This window comes from Miscanthus floridulus, chromosome 15 (assembly GCF_019320115.1).
Source record: "Miscanthus floridulus cultivar M001 chromosome 15, ASM1932011v1, whole genome shotgun sequence".
Lineage (NCBI taxonomy): Eukaryota > Viridiplantae > Streptophyta > Magnoliopsida > Poales > Poaceae > Miscanthus > Miscanthus floridulus.
In genome coordinates, this window is record NC_089594.1 from 69,401,748 (window position 1) to 69,423,181 (window position 21,434).

The 21,434-nt window shown below is 44.3% G+C and overlaps 1 pseudogene; it reads left to right on the top strand.

Moving 5' to 3' along the window:
* Positions 1 to 10,059: 10,059 nt before the first annotated feature.
* Positions 10,060 to 13,356, top strand: LOC136508791 (uncharacterized; annotated as a pseudogene).
* The last annotated feature ends 8,078 nt before the right edge of the window (positions 13,357 to 21,434 follow it).

The window sequence follows — 21,434 nt, forward strand, 5'->3', positions numbered from 1 at the left end:
CACAACTTGAGTTGGGTCACCCACAAGCTCCGCCGGGTGAACACCAAACTCCTGATCACCACCAAGCTGTCTAGGTGATGGCGATCACCAAGAGTAACAAGCACGAACTCTCACTTGACCATGCGAAGCCTAATGAGAAGATGGATGCACACTTTGCTACTCTTGATTTGCTAGTGAGGCTACTCTCTTGGATTCTCAAATCACAAACACCTCACTAGGACCTTACTCTTCTTGGCACTCACAAACGTGTTTCTCAGCTGTTGGAATGAGCAAAAGTTACTCCACTCACGAGTGGAGCCTCTATTTATAAGGCAGCCTGAAAAACGAACCGTTATGAGCTTCTGCGGGATGACCGGACGCTCCAGTCATGATGACCGGACGCTCCGGTCAGTTCAACCCACGAACCAGTAGTAAAGAGTCGACCGGACGCTGGCAGGGTCTGGTCAGCACTGACCGGACGCGTCCGGTCGCATAAAATCCTTACTGGACTCGACTAGACGCTGAACCCTCAGGGTCCGGTCAGCACTGACCGGACACGTCCGGTCACTCTTTCCCAAGTCTGAACCCTTACTGGAGTCGACCGGACGCTAGCCCTCAGCGTCCGGTCACACGACCTTCCAGCGTCCGGTCACACCAGACATAATCACCTCAGTCAAATGAACTGACCGGACCCTGCGGCCAGCGTCCGGTCGCACCGGAGCCAGCGTCCGGTCAGTGTTTGACCCTCCATTCACTTCCAACTTTTGAACATATGTGAATGAAGTTTGCTCCAAAGGATCTTAGGCATTCATAGGAGCTACCTAGAGCTAGTTTAAACAAGTGTGCACCACACCTAACTCACTAGACTCAACTAGGTCAAGCTACCCGTTCATACCCCCCTTCATAGTACGGCCAAAGGAAAAAACAAAGTCCTAAACTACTCTAAGTGTCTCTCCAACTCCAATCGACACTTAGAACTAGTTATCCTTAACCTTGTCGTCTATCCTTTGAAAACCGAAACGATTTCCATCGTAGGGGCATGACAACCTCGATTGCCCAATCGATCTCCATTACCATGACCTAACTTAATTGCCTCTGCAAAACACACGTTAGTCATAGTAATCTTGTATTGACATTAATCACCGAAATCCAACTAGGGGCCTAGATGCTTTCAGTACTGCTGCTTGAAGCGCCTCGAGTCTATAATGTTGTTGCATGTGTGTTGTTCTTACTTGTGTAAGCACATACCATGAGTCTGACATATACGGGAGAACAAGGAGCAAAACGATATTGTAGACATATAAAAAAGATTGTAAGAATTTTATTTCTCTTTAATATTATATAGGTCGTAAAGAAATATACATATCGATATAGTACTCCTTATACACATAGTACCTCATGGACATTATTATTAGTTTTTTTGTACAAACAATTTATAGAACTTAGGTCACATGTTCTTTTTTTAAACGGTACTGCTAGCGTCCGGATGTTCAGATAGACGCTCGCGTCCAGACGCCCGCGATTGCTGGGCTGTTGCGTTGCTCGCCTGCTTGCCCGCCAGCTCGCTTGTGCCGCTCCGTGGGGATCGCCTTCGCCTGCCTTGCTTCCCATGCGCACGTGGGGACTGCCTCTGCCTGCGCCCGCTTTTCGCTTCCCGTGTCTGCTCGTAACATGTGCAACGTCTCAATCTACTTTTGCAACATCCAGATGAAACACATGCAATATATGTCAGAAATAGCTGAAACACTTGCAACATACGTCTGAAACAATTGAAAAACACCTTAAAACAGTTGAAAATATTGCAAACATACGCAATATCCAGATAAAACACTTGCATCATATGTGTGAAACATATGCAACATCCATATAACACACTTGCAACATGTGTCTAAAAAACATGAAACATTGAGAACAAACGCTTACAACATACGCGTGCAACCACTGCAACATATGCAACATCCCGATCTACTTTTACAACATCCATATGAAACACTTGAAACATATATCTGAAACAATTGAAACACTTAAAAATATACGCTTTGCAACATGCACTTTCAGCAAAAAAAAACCTAGCACGGGCGGGCGGGCGGAGCACTGTGACAGCGGGGATCCGGTGCTAGGTCACGGTGGAGAAGGAGGATGGCAGCGGGCGGCCGACTGTGCGGCCCCCAGTGAGCGGTTGCGCTACCTCCGGTGATAGGGCGGCTGTGATGCCCCCGGCGAGCGGCACCCGTGGGAGTTGACAGCGGCGATCGAGCGGGTGAGGCCTCCCGCAGCGTGGCACCGCCGTTCTAGAAAAGGTCATTGAGCAACCCCCGCGGTGGAGAAGGTGAGCGGCGGGCGGGCAGGCGCGAAGGAGGCGCCGCGGTATTCAGATGGCACGGTTGAGGCGCCCTGCGGTGGTTGAATGGCCCGTTGAAGGCGCATGCAGGCGGTCGGATGGTGCCGTGAACTCTGCAACTGGGCGACTGGGCGAGGAGGAAGAGAAATGTGTCCTGTTTTTTAGATGGACCGTGAGGGGAAGCATGCCCAAGAAAGGCACGTCCGGACGGACGAACACCCTCACCTAGAGCATTGTCGGACCTAGATAGGTATTGATAGTTCATTCATCTACTCACTATTGACTTCGTCTTCCAATTTTTTATTTATATTCTATTGTTTCATTAAATAGAGGGTACCGTATAATATTTTATATTTTACATTATTATTAATATGTCATTTTTTTATCATGATTGTTATTTTTTTATTACTAGCAAATATGCTCCTGCATTGCAAGCAATAGGTTTTGTGGTTAACTTAATGGTTTGCGTCTTAGATATTTATTTAGTAGTAGTTATATGTTTTAATACGTCTTGAAATCGAACTCCGTGCTGCTGATTGATGCCCCTTAGACTCTATAATGTTGTTGGATGTGTGTTGTTATTACTTGTGTGAGCACTGACCATGAGTCTGTGCCATACACGGGAGAACAAGGAGCATAACGATATTGTAGACATATAAAAAAGATTGTAAGAATATTATTTATCTTTAATATTATATAGGTCATAAATAAATATACATATCGATATAGTACTCCTTATACACATAGCACCTCGTGGATATTATTATTAGTTTTTTTTTGTACAAACAATTTACAGAACTTAGGTTCACATGTTCTTTTTTTAAACGGTATTGCTAGCGTCCGGATGTTCGGATGGACGCTCGCGTCCAGACACCCGTGACTGCTGGCCGTGGGCGGATCTATATACATTGTATAGGGTGTGGGCACACCCATAAAAATATCAAAAAACAGTGATTATGATTAAATTTTACCATATTTGCACCCATACGGTAAAATCCTATGCACCCATAAGGCAAGTGCACCCCCTCGCATTTGCTTGAGCTCCGCCTCTGGTTGGCTGCTGCGCTGCTTGTCTGCCTACTCACTCGTCTGCCTACCCGCGCAGCTCGCCTGTGCCGCTCCGTGGGGACCGTCTCTGCCTGCGTTCGCTTCCCGTGTCTGCTTGTAACATGTACAATGTCTCGATCTATTTTTGTAATATCCAGATGAAACGCATACAACATACGTCGAAAACAGTTGAAACACTTACAACATACATCTGAAACACTTAAAAAACACATGAAAACACTTGAAAACATTGCAAACATACACAACATCTAGATAAAACACTTACAACATGTGTATGACATATGCAACATCCAAATAAACATACTTGCAACATGCATCTGAAAACATATGAAACATTGAGAATAGACGCTTACAACATACGCGTGCCACCACTGCAACATATGCAACATCCCGATCTACTTTTGCAACATCCATATGAAACATTTGTCTATATCTGAAACAACTGAAACACTTAAAAACTTAGGCTTGCAACATGTCTAAAAATGCTTGAAACACTTAAACACAGAGTCGCTGCAGCCATGGCCTACCTACTGGGGAACTGCAGTAGCCAGCAAGCTCAGATCAGGAGGACATCGAGAACAACAGCCCAGCATACACCTCGGCTACCAGACTTCCCTTCCTACCGTGGTGTCTTCGGCTGGCTGCAGGAGACGATGTCCATACCAGCGACGACCTGGTGTCGGGTTAGTGGTGGCCCAGTGACACCGCGGCCGTGACCGGGGAGGTGGAGCAGGGCGCAAGCAGGGGTTGGGGCGCAACGCGGTGGAGGGAAGCCCATGTCGCGGCGAGGGACGTGGTGTGGTAGGGGAAGGGGCACGACGACATGGAGTTGGGCGTGCGGATGCGAGTACGAAGAAGAGGCAGAGCAGGAGACGGTGTCAGTAGAGGCTAGAAAATGAGTGGATAAGAATTATCGTAGAGAATGAGTGATGAGATGAGGCTAGAGTTGGTGTGGTATTTTTGGGAGCGCCGGACGCTCGGGTTGCAGTGTTTCCATTTTTTAAAAGAATAGAGGGAGCTAAGAGGCTCCACATGAATGATTTTCCATTGATTTCGGGCAAGCCAATACTGGACTATGGTGTTCACCATAGTCAGTTTTCATTAGAGGCGTGTTCTATTCCATCTGTACCAAATTAGAAGTTATTCTAACTTTTCGAGAAGTCAAACATTTTTAACTTTGACCAAATATATAAAAAATATTAATATTTATAATACATAATTACTATCATTAGAAGACCGTTGAATATACTTTCATAATAAACTTATTTGAAGATATAAATGTTGTATATATTTTCTATAAACCTAGTTAAAGTTGAGAAAAGTTTGACTTGTACACATTCCATAGTGACTTCTATGTTTGGACAGATAGAGTAGGTTGGAAGGCTACAGACAGGAGGAGAATTCGCTATTACATTGAGAAGATTGTACACCATGAGTTCGAGACATGCCGCATTCCACGAGGGAGGCGGTGCCCCTAGAGGCTCGCATTTTCCTTGCAAGCTTAGTAGAAGTTGAGGTAGGCAGCGTTGTTGTGGTGCTTCCACAGCTACCAGCAGCACAGCACGATAAAGGTGGACGAGGAGCACCGATGCACGTGAGGCGGGATGGTAACCATATCCACAGCAGAGGTACATCGGGGATGCACTCCGTATTCCAGCCAATGTGGAGCCAAAAGGTGTGTGCAAACGGACCCTACTAAGTAGTCACTTGTCTCTAGAGCATCATGAGAGGCCTTTAGTTGGGTTTAGCTATGAGCTGCAAGACTTTAAGCTAGGTTTAGCTATGAGCTGTTTGGATCCACCACAGGTAAAAGGCCTAAGTTTGTGGAAATGCGCCTTCCTGGCATTGGAGAATCTAAAGCATTTGGGGGATAAGGTCTCTTGACACATGCATAGGGACAACTGTCCTTCTGTTGAAGTTGATACGCAATCCAGTGGCTCCGGCGAAGTCATCAAGTATCCTCTTCAGTTCCTTAATATCCTTCAGCTCGGCACGGGACAAGTAGGAGTGTGTCATCGGCATACTAGATCACTGGGCAGACACTGTCAACAAGCGGGTGGCGTACAGAACCATCTGTTTGTAGCATCTCTGCAGAATGTCAGCCCCACTAGCAGGAGAAAGTATGGCGAAAGGGAGTCTCTCTGGCGGAGACCTTTCTTGCATTTGATCAAGGGGTCAGGGCAGCCATTCACCATGATTGCCGAGCGCGATGTTTCTATATGAACAGCTTCATCCAACGAGACCACTGGTTCTGTTGCATATATGAAGTTTCAAAAAATCGACCTCCCTTGCAAGAATCTCATCTGGTCGATATCAATTAGTGGCTGGATTTTTGTTCCAAAAAAAATCAGTGGTTGGATTTGGCGTTGCAACCTTGTAGTCAGAACTTTGGAGATGATCTTGACCGAGCAGTTTTGTAGGGAGATTGGCCTAAAGCTTATTGGGGCGGTGTCACCTCTGACATTGGGGATCAGGACATTGTGTGGTCGGTTAATTCTAGTTGAGGTATATGCATCATAGGCCCTTGAACTTGTCTCGTGGTGCCATTTAGGTCCACAAATTCTCTAATCGTACTTCTGGCACCCTAATGTTGTTTAAGTATGCCACTTAGGTCCATAATTCATCGGATCAAGGTTTTTGCCGACGTGGCGGGGTCAGAGCGCACGTGAGCCGCGCGTGAGCCTGGTTTGGGGCGTCCAAATTAGCAGAGAGGCCCCCCAGTTCTTTTTATATCCTCCATTTCCCCTTCCTTCACCTCTTCCCTTCTCTGCCCGAACTCCAAGCCGCCACCGCTGCCACCGCTGCCTCAAGGACGAGCTGCCCGCATCTGCGCCAGAGATAGCATTTCGGCGCACGTACGGTAGCCAAAGCATCCAAATGTTTCAAAACTGGTCATGTGATGCCCTAGGCTACTGCTACAGGTCAAGCTTGCTGCGGGTCAGACGGCGGCCACCGCGTTTGAGCCTCCGCACTCCGCAGACGGCACGGAGACCAAACTGCCTCGCACATGTCTGGAGAGCATTGACCTGTCGCTCCTGGGACCATCGATCGGTGCGTGCGCAGGACGCAGCAGTGGCGCCGCAAGGATTCGCTCGCCCACGTACTACGCGCATGTGTCGGGGTAGCATAAAATACTGGGCCGCGGCCGCTCTAAATGCTGGCGTAACTCGTGCACTGTAGACGCCACATGGTAACGGCTGGGCCGGGGTGGAGTACGTACCTTGGAGTAGCCGTTGTTCATGTCCTGCACGATGCTGCCGGTGGGGAGCAGGCGGCAGCCCATGTACCCGGCGGCGCCGCCGCCGTTCTACGCGTGGTGGTGGTGGCTGTGGTGGTTGCCGCCGTCGGGGCGGAGGATGGCATCCACCGAGACGTCGACCATGGCCCACAGCCCCCTCAGCGTGCTACTTGCAGAACCGAAGGAAGAGCACCTCACGGATCGGCACAAGCGGCGACAGCACCTGCAGCTCCTCGTGCATCTGCATGCATCGATCCCAGGAGCACGTACGTACGTCGTCACGTCGCGTACGCGATTGAGCAGCCGTATAGTATATTACTATAGGCGTGTGCAGTGCGAGAGCATATGGCGGCACGAGACGAATGGGATGACTCACCAGCTGGATCGTGCCAGTGGCAGCGGCGCGGAATGGAACAACACGTACATGGTATAGGCCATTAACATGGAGCAGATGGCTCCTTAGGTGCGTACCGCGTCCATGAGGCTGTGTACGAGGTCCATGCTGCTGGTTATGGCGATGCCGGCCTCGCGGGTAGCCTCGGAGATGTAGCCGGCGGGGCTCGGCCCGAACACCCTGGCGAACGCCTAGTGGTACTCGTCGAAGTTGAGCGTCTCTAGGCCGCCGCCGCCGTCGGGGCTGCGGAGCCAGAGCGGCTCGTCCATCTGCGCCACTTTCATGAGCTCCTCCATTGCGGCGAGCCCCAGCTCGAGGAGGACGGTGCGATCGATGCCGTCGGCCATGCCGTGCATCGCGCCGTCGAGGGCACCGATGCCCACGGGCAGGCACATGGCCGCCGCCGAACCCACGAAGCCCGGCAGGCCACCGGCACCCATTAGGTCGGGGAGGGGCTGCAGCGCGGACGCGCCGAGGGGGCCGAGTCAGAAACCCGCCGTTGGTGCCGACGCCGAGCTCGAGGCCGGAGCACCCTTGCAGGGCTGACATGGAGCTGCCAGAGGAGATTGGGCGGCCGAGGAACTTGCCGGCGAGGGCGCAGACGCGGTCCAGGTCGTCCTTGAGCCGCGTGTTAGCGACACCTCCCCGAGCACAGCCTGAACTCCAAGCCGACACCGCTGCCCGAACTCCAAGAACTGGGGGGGCCTCTCTAGCTAGAACTTGGGGGCCTCTCTGCTAATTTGGACGTCCCAAACTAGGCTCACGCGCGGCTCACGTGCGCTCTGACCCCGCCACGTCGGTAAAAACCTTGATCTGATGAGTTATGGACCTAAGTGACATACTTAAACAATATTAGGGTGCCAAAAGTATGATTAGAGAATTTATGGACCTAAGTAAGCATCACGAGATAAGTTCAAGGATCTACGATGCATATACCTCATTCTAGTTGGTAAGAAAGTGCTTTCTCAAACATGAGGTCTCGTATCTGAGGCCCTACGTAGCCCCACTTTTTGAGATTTTTATATATAAAAAAAAGAACAACGGGAGAGAGTGAGGAAACAAAGGAAAGTTTGTTAGCTTGGATGTATTGATGTTGTTTTCTTAAAAATTAATAAAACGGTAATGTTGTGCTAAGGATGTCCATCCGTTCTGACGTTCCTATTAGTGGGCCACGACACTAGCCCAACATTCCAATACTCTCTACTTGTGTATGCGCTCATCCACTCGTCTCGAACCATATCCGCTCGTGAACCCAACACTCTTTACTTGCGTATGCATCGACCCGCCGCCGTCCTCTCTCTCCACGGCGCTCCAACACTGCCGCTGCCATCTTTCCTCTCCACCGCTCTATCCACCCACCACGGTGTTCTCCACCGCGTCGGCCACCCTCTCCAATGGAGCGGCCTTCTCCACCGGAGCTACGCGCCACTCTGAGGCATCGAGCTCCGCACCGACGTTGAGCTCCACGTCGACGAGCCTCCATTCATCCAAGGCAGCAAGTAGATGTTGCGCTGAAAGCGCATGTCGTTGCAAGTGTATGTTTTAAGTATTTTAGATATTTCAGAGGTATGTTGCAAGTGTTTCTTATGTATGTGCAAAAGTAGATCGGGATGTTGCAATGGTTGTACACGTATGTTACAACTTACAAACGTCTGTTCCCAATGTTTCATCTGTTTTTCAGACGTATACTACAAGCGGATTTATCTGAATGTTGCATATGTTACACACGCATGTTGTAATTTTTATCATGATGTTGCATATGTTTGCAATGGTTTTCAAGTGTTTTTCATTTTTTTCGAATGTTTCAAACGCATGTTTTATCTGTCTTCAGACGTATGTTACAAGTGTTGCATCTGGTTTCAAAAGGAGATCGGATGTTACACATATTGTAATGTGATCAACCTGCTGCAGCTGCTGTTGGGGACGCGAGGGGTCGTACCGAGCGCAGACGCATGCAACCATCCGGATGTCCGCGCGCTAGCACTACCGTTAATATAAACATGAGGTTTTGTGATTTTTTTTCGAGAGACGGGGACGACATCAGAATCGGGCGGACGGGAATTCTGTGGATTCGAGACAACATATCTTTTATTTTAGGTTTGAGATATTGTTTGTCCTAACCGGATAATCGTTCTTGCGCTGGCGAAACTTTGGCCTTCAGCCAAGGGCCTGTTTAGATGCCGTTTTTTTTTTTTGGCAAAATGATACTGTAGCAGTTTTCGTTGTTATTTGACAATTAATGTCTAATCATAGTCTAATTAGGCTTAAAAGATTCGTCTCGTAGATTTCGTCTAAACTGTGTAATTAGTTTTATTTTTTATTTATATTTAATACTTCATGCATGCATCCAAAGATTCGATGTGACGGAGAATATTGAAAATTTTGGCATTTTGGGAGGGAACTAAACGGTACCCAAGTTGCCACCAAAAATAAGTTCCAAAAAAATAGCAAACCAAAAATTCCTCGGCACGACCAACTTTTGGCTTGGTCACTGGCTAAGGATGGCAACGGATCGGGTTTGGAGCGGATCGAACGGTTCCGCGGGGTTCGGGTTTGGGGATAGTTTTTCACCCTACGGTTTTCAGGGTTCGGGGCCCCGAAACCAATCGGGTTCGGTTCGGGTTAGTTTCCACCCGTGGATATCCAATGGATATCCGAAATAAATCATTTGGAATTAAAACTCATGTTTTATAATATACTAATAATAATTTGTTTACTTAGATTATTAAATTTATTTAAAGTTGACTCATGAAAATATTTATTATTTGTTGTCTCTTGTTTATATATGTGAATATGTGTATATATATCCGCGGGTTTTGGGTATCCATTCGGGTTTCGGGTATCTGCGGGTTTAGGTTTTGATGATGGATTTCACCCGAATCGGTTTTCAGGGGCGGATTCGGGTTTCGATTTCGGGTTTCGGTTTTGGATGCACGGAAGACTCCACCCGATCCGAACCCGACCCGATGCCATCCTTATCACTGGCTTCATAAACCAAATTGCGCCGTCCCGTCCTCATCTATTCCACCGATCGGTCGGTCTATCGTCTCCACCGTCCAGCCCGACGGGCGCATTCCTCTCCCCCCGCCGCCGCACCTAGGGTTTGGGCGAGCGGCCGGACGCTCGAAGCGCCGCCGCCTAACCCGCCGGAGCATACGGGCTGAGAAGAGATTTTGCCACAGATGAGTGACTCCGCGGCTCCTCCTCTTCATCTACGGCCCAGTGAGAGCGAGGTTAAACCAATGGCAACTGAGGGAGGCGGATTGACCGCGACACCTGTTGCTGAACGCGGCAGGAAGCGATCGCCTTCGCCTCTCGATCTGAGCGACGATGAGGATTTATCCGACGGCGAATGGCTGCTTAGCGACAGCGACGAGGATGAGGATCAGGAGGACAAAGGTAAAACCCAAATCACCCACAACTTACTGCAACCTTTTCCTCTCTTTTTCTCGGGCGGATCTGATAAATTAGTTTGATAATAATGCCAAACTTAACAGGAAAAAAAAACTCTTTAGTTTTCCTCTTTTGTGGAATGTCTGTTTTCGTTGTTAACACAATATTCTTAATTTCTAATGGGAATTTCGAAGGGAACCCAAGTTCTAGTGGGAGTGGCTGTTTCCATCTTCCTACCTGTGTTCTGCAGAATCTGTGCATTTCAAATGCGAGGAAGAATCTATTTCCCCATAAAACCAACAGTTAACTGCGATCAGGCTCTACAAGTCTATAAAATCTAAATTCTAGACATATTTAAGGATGTATAATAACTTACAATAAGATTAAAAGCCCAGTAATCATATTCATAGCCGTTGCTGGAGGTGGCCTCCCCGAGTAGGAGGTGGCTTAGTCACTGGGCACTAGGAAGCAAGTGGTCATGTGAGAGTAGGGTGTGGATTCAGTAAAAGGCACATGGAGAAGGTTATTTACCCTTACTAGGCTGGGCTGTATCTGAATTGTCTAATTTATCCTTAATTATTAATATTTAGTTTAATCTGGATACTCAATGAATACGATACTTATCTGATACGCATATGGGTGTTTTTGCATGTATTTTTATTTCATTCTCTACAATACCCATCATGTCAATGAACAGAGCATATGAAGCTTTCATTAACCTCCGTAGACCATTTTTTTTTCTCTATTACTGATTTCAGTTCTTTTTCAATGCAGGGATATACCGACCTTTTACGGTTGATGATATCCCACGGCCCAGTTGTGACCATAAGCAGCAGACTGATGTTTTGCATAAAAATCCAGAAACTAAGGTTCGAGGGCCTTTACCAATAAGGCTCTTTCCTGCATTCAAATCTGGCAAACATATCTTTGGTTCAGAGTATAATCTTGCTGATAAATCTCAAAGTATGTTGTCCTTCTCATGCCCCTCTCCCATTGGGGATACTGTTTATTGTGCATAATGTAGTAATGAACTAATCCTAAATATGCTTCTGTTATTCATTTTGTAGTCAGTCTCGATAGTGTTGGGGATTGTCCAAATGAATGCTATTGTTATCCAATGGATGTGCTTCAATTTGTTGATATCAAGATTGCTGGGTATCGACATACACATCCTGGACGGGTCAAGATGTATGGTTTCATTGCAGCACGGGAACCAGAAAACCCCTTGCGCAACTATGTCTACTGTCGTGAGATAGAAAATTGTGAAAGTGTACCTGTGAAGCAAAAAACGGTAAATATGTTTGTCCACACTCTGTAGGCTTGCAGTTGTCTTTACACCATTTTGTCAATTTTAAAGACTAGCATCATGCTAAAGCTGGATTTTGCCATCTCTAGATTAAGGCTTTATTTTTGTAACTATGTGATGCTGATCTGAATCCCTGATGTAACAACTTTGATTTTCATATTCTAACTAACAATATATGTGAAAGTAAATGTGGTAATTCATATTACAAACTGCATTTGTCTTGCCTGCTCTCATTTGACTGCCATTCATTTGCGACGTCCTGATTTAGGCATAAACTTAGTAAATATATTATTGTCGCGCCAATTTTAAGTTGGTAAAGAAACTAAGAAACCGCATGGTGATTTGTTTTCCAAACTTGCCACATCTACATGTTTATGCTCCTTTAGAAATCAGTGGGCGTATCTATTAGAAACTGGCAGCTGCAAATGTAGGCAACTTCTATACATTTGTGATACTTATCTGTCATCTGAATTCAATGTTGTAGGATTTCAAGTTTTTTTAGATCAAAGGCTTCGGCCCAGCTTTATTAGACAACTTAGTGACATACTGTAAAAGATTTCATGTAATATTTTTCGAGAAAAAAAATCATGTAATATTGTCAAAACTAAATTGTCTCCTTTGTTCGCAGTATATGCATGCAATCTATGGACATATGGACAGGAATATTCCTCGGCTATTAACTGATAAAAAGTTCAAATTTGTGACATGATTTGTTTGTAGGGTGTTGCAAGGTTGTCACCAACCGGCCCTGCTCGAGTCATTTCAATGATTAGTCACTCGTTGATCGAGTTTGAGATCCATGCCCGAAAATGAAGATGAGACCAATGCTGATGACGACTTGATCATTGAAGGATGCACCGAGATCGATAACTTTTTCGAGTCAAAATCGTTCATTGATCACCGGCGCTTTTATGGTGAAAGGTGTGCTCTGGACATCAAGTATATAGTGATGATCAACGCGGTGGAGGCCCTGGTTGAAGTCACAGTCCTCCACCTCGACACCATTATTCCTGGTGGTGTCAACATGAAACTATTTGCCAAGACTAGTGGCTTCAATGACATAATTCCTCTACTCCAAGGCGTTGCTCCTGAGCCAGGTGGCATGATGAGATTCGCTGTAGGCAGCGGCGGATCCAGAAAATATTTTAGGGGGGACTGAACAACACTGCTGCTCGATCTTAAGTCTCAGCCCCCCTAAGCTATAGAACTTTGCCTAAAAATTCATAGAGGCTCTACAGTAATTTGCACTGATTCGGTTTGGGTAGGGGGGGCTTGAGCCCCCCCCGCCCCACCGCTGGATCCGCCCCTGGCTGTAGGGGTGGAGAGGCACAACCGCCTTGATCTGTACATCGAGGGGTCTCGGAGCGATGATGCTACCCTGTGCTGGCACTGCGGTTTCTACTCTGGCTACCATGGGACAAATGAAGAAGTTGCTGACCTGGGGGTGTTTGCAGCATTTTCAGTCAAGGTCACTTGGAGATCGTACAGCAAAAAAACCTGGTTGATGAAAAAAAAATTTAGTAATGTCAGCTATGTCGCGTGTTAATTAAGTAAACGAGGTCTTTGGTTGTGTAACGGTATAACCTAATTACTTGCCGTTCATTCATATCGTGGAGCATATATTGTTGGCATGCAAGTATCTACTAGTCTCTCTGATCTTCTTCCCTTCGCATGCGTATATTATCTTAAGTTTTTTGTTCTTTCCTTGTGTGTTCAGTTTTAAGTTCTATCTGGTTTTGCTTTCCTGTGTAGGGTCTGCTAAAAAGAAATCAACTTCCCATGTAATCTCAGTTTTGCTCCGTGACTTTTTTTTTCTGGTTCATAATTTGTGGTGATACAAGGGATCGAGTTCGGAACGATGATATACGTGATAGATTAGGGGTAGCACTTATTAAAGAAAAGTTTATTCCAACATCGGTTGAAATGGTTTGGATATGTTCAATGGAGACTTCCAGAGGCACCGGTGTATAGTGGAATTCTAAGCCAGGATAGTAACGTGAAGAGAGCAGAGGAAGATCGAAGTTGATTTGGGTAGAGACAGTAAAAGGAGACTTGAAAGGATGGAATATACCCAAAGACTTAGCCTTATATAGGAGTGCTTGGAAGACAGCTATTCACGTGCCTGAACATTTATTGCTTCTGCTAGGTTTTAACTCTAGTCTACCTCAACTTATTTGGGACTTAAAGACTTTTTTTTTTGTTGCTGCTGCTGCTGCTGCATAATATGTGAAGATAATTTAGGGCACGTGGTGAGAAGAGTAGACAATCTTGATCCGGGGTCATGGTAACTAGCCTTGGTTAAGACCTGGTGGTCGGATTCATCTTGGTGCTACTCACCCCTGGTACTAGCAGAGTGATCGGCTGTCCACTAAATTAAACAAAGCCTGTTCGCTTCCTCGTAAATGATCGTAAATTTTCAGTCAGGAATAGTGTTTTTCTCTCACACCAAATCAGCTTAGCAGTAAATAATCCATGATCAGTTTACGGCCTACCGAACAGGCTGTTAATAGCAAAATCACGAGCGGAGAAAAGAGATCCCCCAACACGTCGTGGGGACTGGGGAGAGGGAGAGGCGAATTGCAGGAGACCCCCCAGTACCAACGGTGTTTAGTGGCACAGGAAAAGACAGTTTTGCTCCTCAACGTGACCAAAGTTACTTTGTACAGCCGATTATTTAAAAAGAAAGGTCACTTTGTACCAGACAAAAATATAGCCACCAGATGATTGAATTTTCATAGCCCTATTCGCTTCGTTGAAATTTAGCTTATGCTGATTTGTTGTGAGAGGTAAACATTAATCGTTCGCTGAAAAGTACTGCTGAAGTAGTTCAAGCCAGCTATGGTTATAATATCAATATAAACGTGTCAAATATTAAGTTAAAATATATAAATATATTTAAAGCAACAACCTATATAAATACTAATATGATTTTAAACAATTTGCATTGTTAGTATAATTAGTATATAAGTTGTTAAGATTTTTTTTGAATCAAAACATATATATTTATCACTCTTGCATGCTGACACAACGTGTTTGCTTACTTTAATAATCAAATCTTAATATATTAATATTGATAGAAGTGGGTAATGTAGAAACATACATGCTATATGGTTATTTAAACAATTTTTTGTAGAATGATAAAAGTTTGGCTATGTAAATTATCTATTGTAATAAGAGTACGTGGGTAATTAGATGCAAATTTAGGTATACCTTATATCATGTTTTCTTATTGGCATATGTGGGTAGTTTAAATGCAGAGTCATGTGTTACTTTATGTTGTTTTACGCAATAGCAATTAGAAAATAGAGTAGATCCAATAGCTATTATTATTCATGGTGATTAGGTTATACCGAATTGATGGTCAAGTGTTTTGAATTTTTGTGAGAATTTCTAGGATCTATATTTTTGTTTTCCTAGCGTGTCTCGCGAGGATTAACGTGGAGGCTCCATTATGAAACTCTAGTTAGAATTTCTAGTATTTTTTTTTCTAGTGTGATATGTATTTAGTTGAAACCTATATTAAGATATATAAACATTTGTATAAAAGTGTACCAACATAGAAAATATTATCAACATTTGTATCTCCAAATAAATTTAGTATAAAAGTGTGTATTCCATGCTCAATCTAATACTCAATTCATTCTAAATCTTAAGACATTTTGGCATTTTCATACATTGCTTTTATTATGTATCTAGACATGGTATATATCTAGGTACGTGTAAAATTTATGTATCTAGAAAAGTCAAAATATCTTATAATATGAAACAAAGAGGGTAATATTTATTATATATCATAAATATTAGTATATTTTTATACATATTTTGTTAAAATTTAAAAGATTTAACTCCTTAGGAAGTGAGATATGCATTTATTTTGGGATAGATATTTAGAAAAGAAAAAATAACTTAAAATTTGGAATGTAATTAAAAACAAAGGATGTCACTGACCAGACGCACGTCAATTAAAAAAGCAAAAGACGTATGCATGGTGTAACATGGCAAAGGCGAGCACACTGCACACGAACTCGAACCAAATCCAAGCGCAGGGGCAGGGTGCGTGCAGCGTGCTGTTCCGGCGCAGGGGCATGGATGAGAAACAAAAAGGTCCAGAGAGGGAGACCAGTGCACCGAAGAGACGTCTATACTGCCGCTGTCTTTAAATAAATGTACCTCTCGCTTTTTGAGGAGTAAATTTTTTTAGACTTTTGCTATTTATTTGTTGATAAATTTTTTAGTACTAAATCTGTTAAATTTCTAGTTAAAATTAAAAAAGTTTAACTCCTCGACAAGAGAGATGTGCATTTATTTCAGGACGGAGTGAGTATCTGGTCATGCCTAGTCTTTGGATGATCAGTGCGGCAGCATCCCACTTTAAAGTACTTTCTCAGTTCCAAAATAAACGCATTACATCGTTTCTCGAACAATCAAAATTCTTTAAAATTTAACTAGGAGTATAGAAAATAGTTTCAACATTTTTATCTCCAAATAAGTTTATAATAAAAATATACTACATGCTTAATCCAATTATACTTATATATGTCATAGAAATAGATATTAGTATATTTTTATATAATTCTAATCAATTTTAAAAGTTTGACTCATCAGAAAGTGAGATGTGCGTTTATTATGGGATATAGGGAGTACGCCGTTGCTCTCTGGTCTAAAAAAAAGAAAGATTATGGGTAGTGCTAAGGTGCTAAAAGCAACTTCGCCAGATCCCCTTTCCCTTAAAATTCACTATATGGGATAGAGAAAACCTGGTTTGTCTTTTTAGGGGAGTGTTGCTACATCAGAACGAGAAAACCCATCCCCTTTTCTCTCCCTTACCACCCTCCCCTCTTTCACTCTCTTTCGCTCTTGGCGCCCTCCCATGCGGCGTGCTCGTCCTCTAGTTTGACTTTCGACACGGCACAGCTCGCCCATGGGCAGCGCGCCGGCTAGTGTAGCATGCCTGCTCGGGCCTTGACACGATGACCGGCACACCGCCTGCATCGATGGTGTGGGCCTAAGATGTTAGTGAGAGATGAAGAAAGAAAGGGGATGAGAAAAACTGATGCTCGTTCCCCTTTGTTTGAGGGATTGAGGAGGATTTTGAATGATCGAGGAAACTTTTTAAGAAAAGGGGATTGGAAATTATATCTGCTGGAGCATATTTTTTAGCCTCATAGCAATTTTTTACTATTGAAAATGAGATAAGTAATCTGTTGGAGATGCTCTTAGTCAGACAATAAAGTAAGTTGTCGACATAGGTGATGATAGAACAACACGAGATAATGTCAATGAAGAAGCCATCTACTACTGGACATGACATAATGTTGAGTGGCATGAGAGGATCCAGGCTACCTGCTGCACTAGACTTCATATATTGACATCGTGGTGTTAGCCAAATATAAGAGCAATATGCAAATCACAGATACTTTGATAAAAACGTTAATGATGAAATCATATATAGATTAAATTGTACTAAGGTTGAACTACACGCTAACCGCACAATTTGCATGGACCACGTACTTCGCTAGCTAGTTAGATGATCACAGCATATATACGTAAACAAAGTTTATAACGTGGCCTCATTACAAAGGAAACCAATTCGAGATGTATAGTAAATATAAATATTAACATTAGAATAGCAATAACTCAGCGCACTCATTGCACCATCATCATCTAATATTAACATTAGAAGCGACTCAGCACTCATTGCACCATCATCTATCGCCACTGTTTTTCACTTGCTATGGCTGCTGCCGCTCGCGCCGACGGGTTTGGATCCGCCTCCGCCTCTGCCTCCACCTCTACCTCTGGTGTCCTCGCCATTCTCTTCTAGCCACCTGTCCCATGTTGACCTACACAGGATGCTGAACTCTCGTGCTATTTCCTTGATCAATGTACTGCTTTCCTCAGTCAAAACAACAGTATCTTGTTCTCGGTTCTCTTCGTAGAAATTAAGGCACTTGCTGCACCAGTTATTGATCAGTTGCTGGAGATTCTCGCTTACAAAGCCATTCGACATCTCCCTGATGAATTGAAGACACTTTTGGTAAACAGCTGGGAATCGTGGTGCCTCATACAACATCACCAGTATGATTGCTATTGCACCGTCAGAATCTCCTGTGCTGTCGGGATGGGCCACCAGGGTATGGAAAGCATTGGTGATCAGGTGATAACCAACCCTGCACTGGTCAGCGGTAGTGCCAACTGCCAAGCATAGCATAGTACCTTGAGAATGTGTGGAGGGATCTGGAACCCACCATCATTTTTGGGCTCATCCCGTCAATTTCATATCTGTCACCTGAGTCCGTCACAAATCCTCTGAACCATGTCTGGTACTTTATTTGTGCGACTAGGCGAAGGGTCCTTATGCCATCTGTGATGGCGATAGTATAGGCACCAGTGGGGGATTCATCCACGCAGGGGTCAAGGGAATATAGCGGTCAAGCTTGTGCTCATGGTGACCCTCGACTGTGAAGGTGAACCCCTTACCCTGATTCTGTTTTGATGAACTCAATTATGTCTGCGACGCACTTCTCATAACTCGCAACTATTTTCTCAGAATCGCCCAGGTTCAGTGTGGCGATAGGATCAGGTATGTCCTATGAATAATTAGACATTGAATCAACACGAAATTGAGCCTACTTTGACCGTTGCATCGATTAGATAGTGTTACCGCGAGAATTGCATTGGGGAGATCAGCCTCCTGTGCAGAAGTTGTTGCAGGAGCCTTCCCTTTCCCTGATGCTTTCCCTTTCTTACCCGGGCGAGGCAGCGCCATAGGATAGGAGATACAAACTGCAAGCACATGAACGATATTAGATCTCCCTCTATTCCAAATTATAAGATGTTTTGGCTCATAGAAGCTGAGAAAAGGAACGTACAAATGCAGTGTTTAGCAATTGTTAAGGTTACTTCATGCTTTTTCACCAATCATGATCCATATTGCGGGCTAGTAGACAAAATATAACCACACAATCATTGATTATTAAATCACTTTCTTCTATTAAATATCCAGCATATAAATGCAGAATCATATTTCGTCCAGAGATGAGTGTTATGGCTAAACTATATTTCCAAGATCAAATGTGTACCATTACGGGGAACAAAAACCATGCATGGGAGATATCTGGCCAAGTTCTTTAGTTAACTGTCATTTTGAAGGGATCAGTTGGTAAGGCCAACTTTAGTGTATGTTTCTTTCTAAAGAAAGAGCAAGAGCTTTGTCCTTCAATCTCTGCAACTAAAAAGCAACAAATGATTTTTGTGGGCAGCAACTTTTGTGTACAAACTGCAAGCACACAAATGCATGATACTAGCTATGTGGTACTGTGGTACTCCCTACATTCTGGAAGACATTGCATTGTGAAGGAGTACTACTAGCGATCAAATTGACAGCAACGCCGCCATGCATGTAAACGGACGAGACAGGGAGGTAATTGGGTTGGGGTGGGGGGGGGGGGGGGGGGGCGAGAGAGAGAGAGTACGACGAGCACACGCACGATGGCAAAAAAAACTGAGCAACAAGAAAGAGGTACACTCGCAAGATGGCAAAATCGTTCCATCATCTAAAAACCCACACGCACGACGAGAGGTAGAGGGACAACAGATAGAGATGATCGCTCACCCTGGCGGCGACGGCGACCACGTCGATTCGCTGGCGAGCCAGTGCTACGGTGGTAGCGAACGGGTGTGGCGGGGCGGCGCGGCGCGGCGCAGGGTACCAGTACCACCGCCCAGCGGCCAGCTCCCAGCAGGCCACGGCCCTGCCGATCGTCTCGTCTCTGGCGCGGCGGACGGAGATGCCGCCGCTCTGGCGCTCTAGTCTGCAGCGAAGGAAAAGGTGCTGCGGCCAGCACCAGCATGCAAAGAACGAACATTGGGGCCAACCAGCCGGATCCTCATCGGGGCACTCCGCGCACCACGCCAGGTGCTGCCTGCTTTTTTTGCAGCGTTCGTACGAACAGCAGCCGATCAGGTTCACTCGCGTACGTGTATGAGATGTAGCCTCTCTCTCTTCCTTTCTTTATTTTTTGCCAGACCCAGTAAGGAAACACTAGTCTACATTATTAGCAAACAACTAGTATGAACTTTAAGAAATTTAATTAGATTTTCTTTTTATTATTTTGAAAAATTGGAAACCATCTTTTAAGCCAATCGGATGACCAAAGTTAATTTGTCTGGTATCCTACGTGTACCAGTAATTATTGTTCCTCTTCTATTTCCAAAGTATAGTGCCCGTGCTAACGCTACGGCTTCATTTCAAAGATGTACATGGAAACAACCAAACAACGATTTTTTCCACAGTTCAACTTTCACACAATTGTATATGACTATGTATATACAATCCGGAAAACACTTACACGTAACAAGGCATAATAAAGTTATTTCTCGCATTAACCATATAATTTGCAATATGCCTAAGTCCTTAAACATGTCTTGGAGATCTTCAAGGCCACTTCATGCAAACTTCATCCCAAATAATCAAAGATGCCGTACCAAGCTTGTTAAAGTAGATATAGCTTCTTAAAGTAACTCTATAATTCACTTTTGATAAAAGAAAGAAAAAATTGTATTTGATCTTTTTTAAAATTAAAGAGTAGATATAGTCGTAAATATATGTGCGCAACCGCGATGGATATTTATCTAGTTGTTCCTCGGTTTCTCCCTCTCTCCCATCCTGTTTTTCTTTCTTCAGATGATTTTTGGGTATTAGAAAGCTAACTAATGAAAATTATTGGACAAAAGAAAAAAAACATTTCTTTTTGGCATAATCAACTGATTTATCAAGTAAGTTTTAAGTACTCCATCTATTTTTAAATTATAAGTCGTTCCAGCTTTTCTAGATACATACTCCCTCCATTTCAAATTATAAGTCGTTTTGACTTTTTTGGTTCATCCATTTTGCTATGTATCTAGACATATTATTATATCTAGATGCATAACAAAATGGATGTACCTAAAAAATCAAAGTGACTTATAATTTAGAATTGAGGAAGTAGTTTTTACTATGTATATAGACATAATGTATATTTAGGTGCATAGCAAAATCTATATATCTAATAAATAGAACAAAACTAATTGTCTCTAGCTTGCTTGTTCTATTTCATAATGGCCTTTTATTTTCATAATCACGTGTTAACTCGGTTCGTTTATTTTGTAAACTCGGTCGGGGTGTGTAGTGTGTCTTACTTTTGTAACACAATGGTCTAACTCCTCTCTTTGGAGGATAAAACTGAATATTTCTTCTATTTTTTTTAAAAAAATAGGCAAAACCAAATGTGCTAAACCTCTTCATCGATCTCCTATCTATGGGCCCAGACTGTAAGTGACCCGTTTTGCTTCCTTGTCCAGGGTGCCACCATTGGTATTTTATGAGAAGAAAGGGGTAGACATTTCCAGGTTCAGCCATGCTGCAGACGCTCACTGCTCCTACTGACGCATGGGGTCACCAAACCAAGTCCCACGTGTTCTTGACGGAAACATGCAAGTGGGTATGTTGGCAGGTTTGTTGCCATTCCTTATTGACGCAATACAGAACGACACGGAGAGTTTTGGAATAGCGCGTCAGATGGGGCCGGGCTCGGCGTGGGTTTTTCCATTATAATGACAATTCTGGAAATTGCCTTGATCGGAGTCACGGATCTCTCCTTCTTATTTGCCTTGATCGACTTCCATTGGTTTCCATTTTATCGTAGCCTGCGGGATGTGTGAGACGTACGTTGAA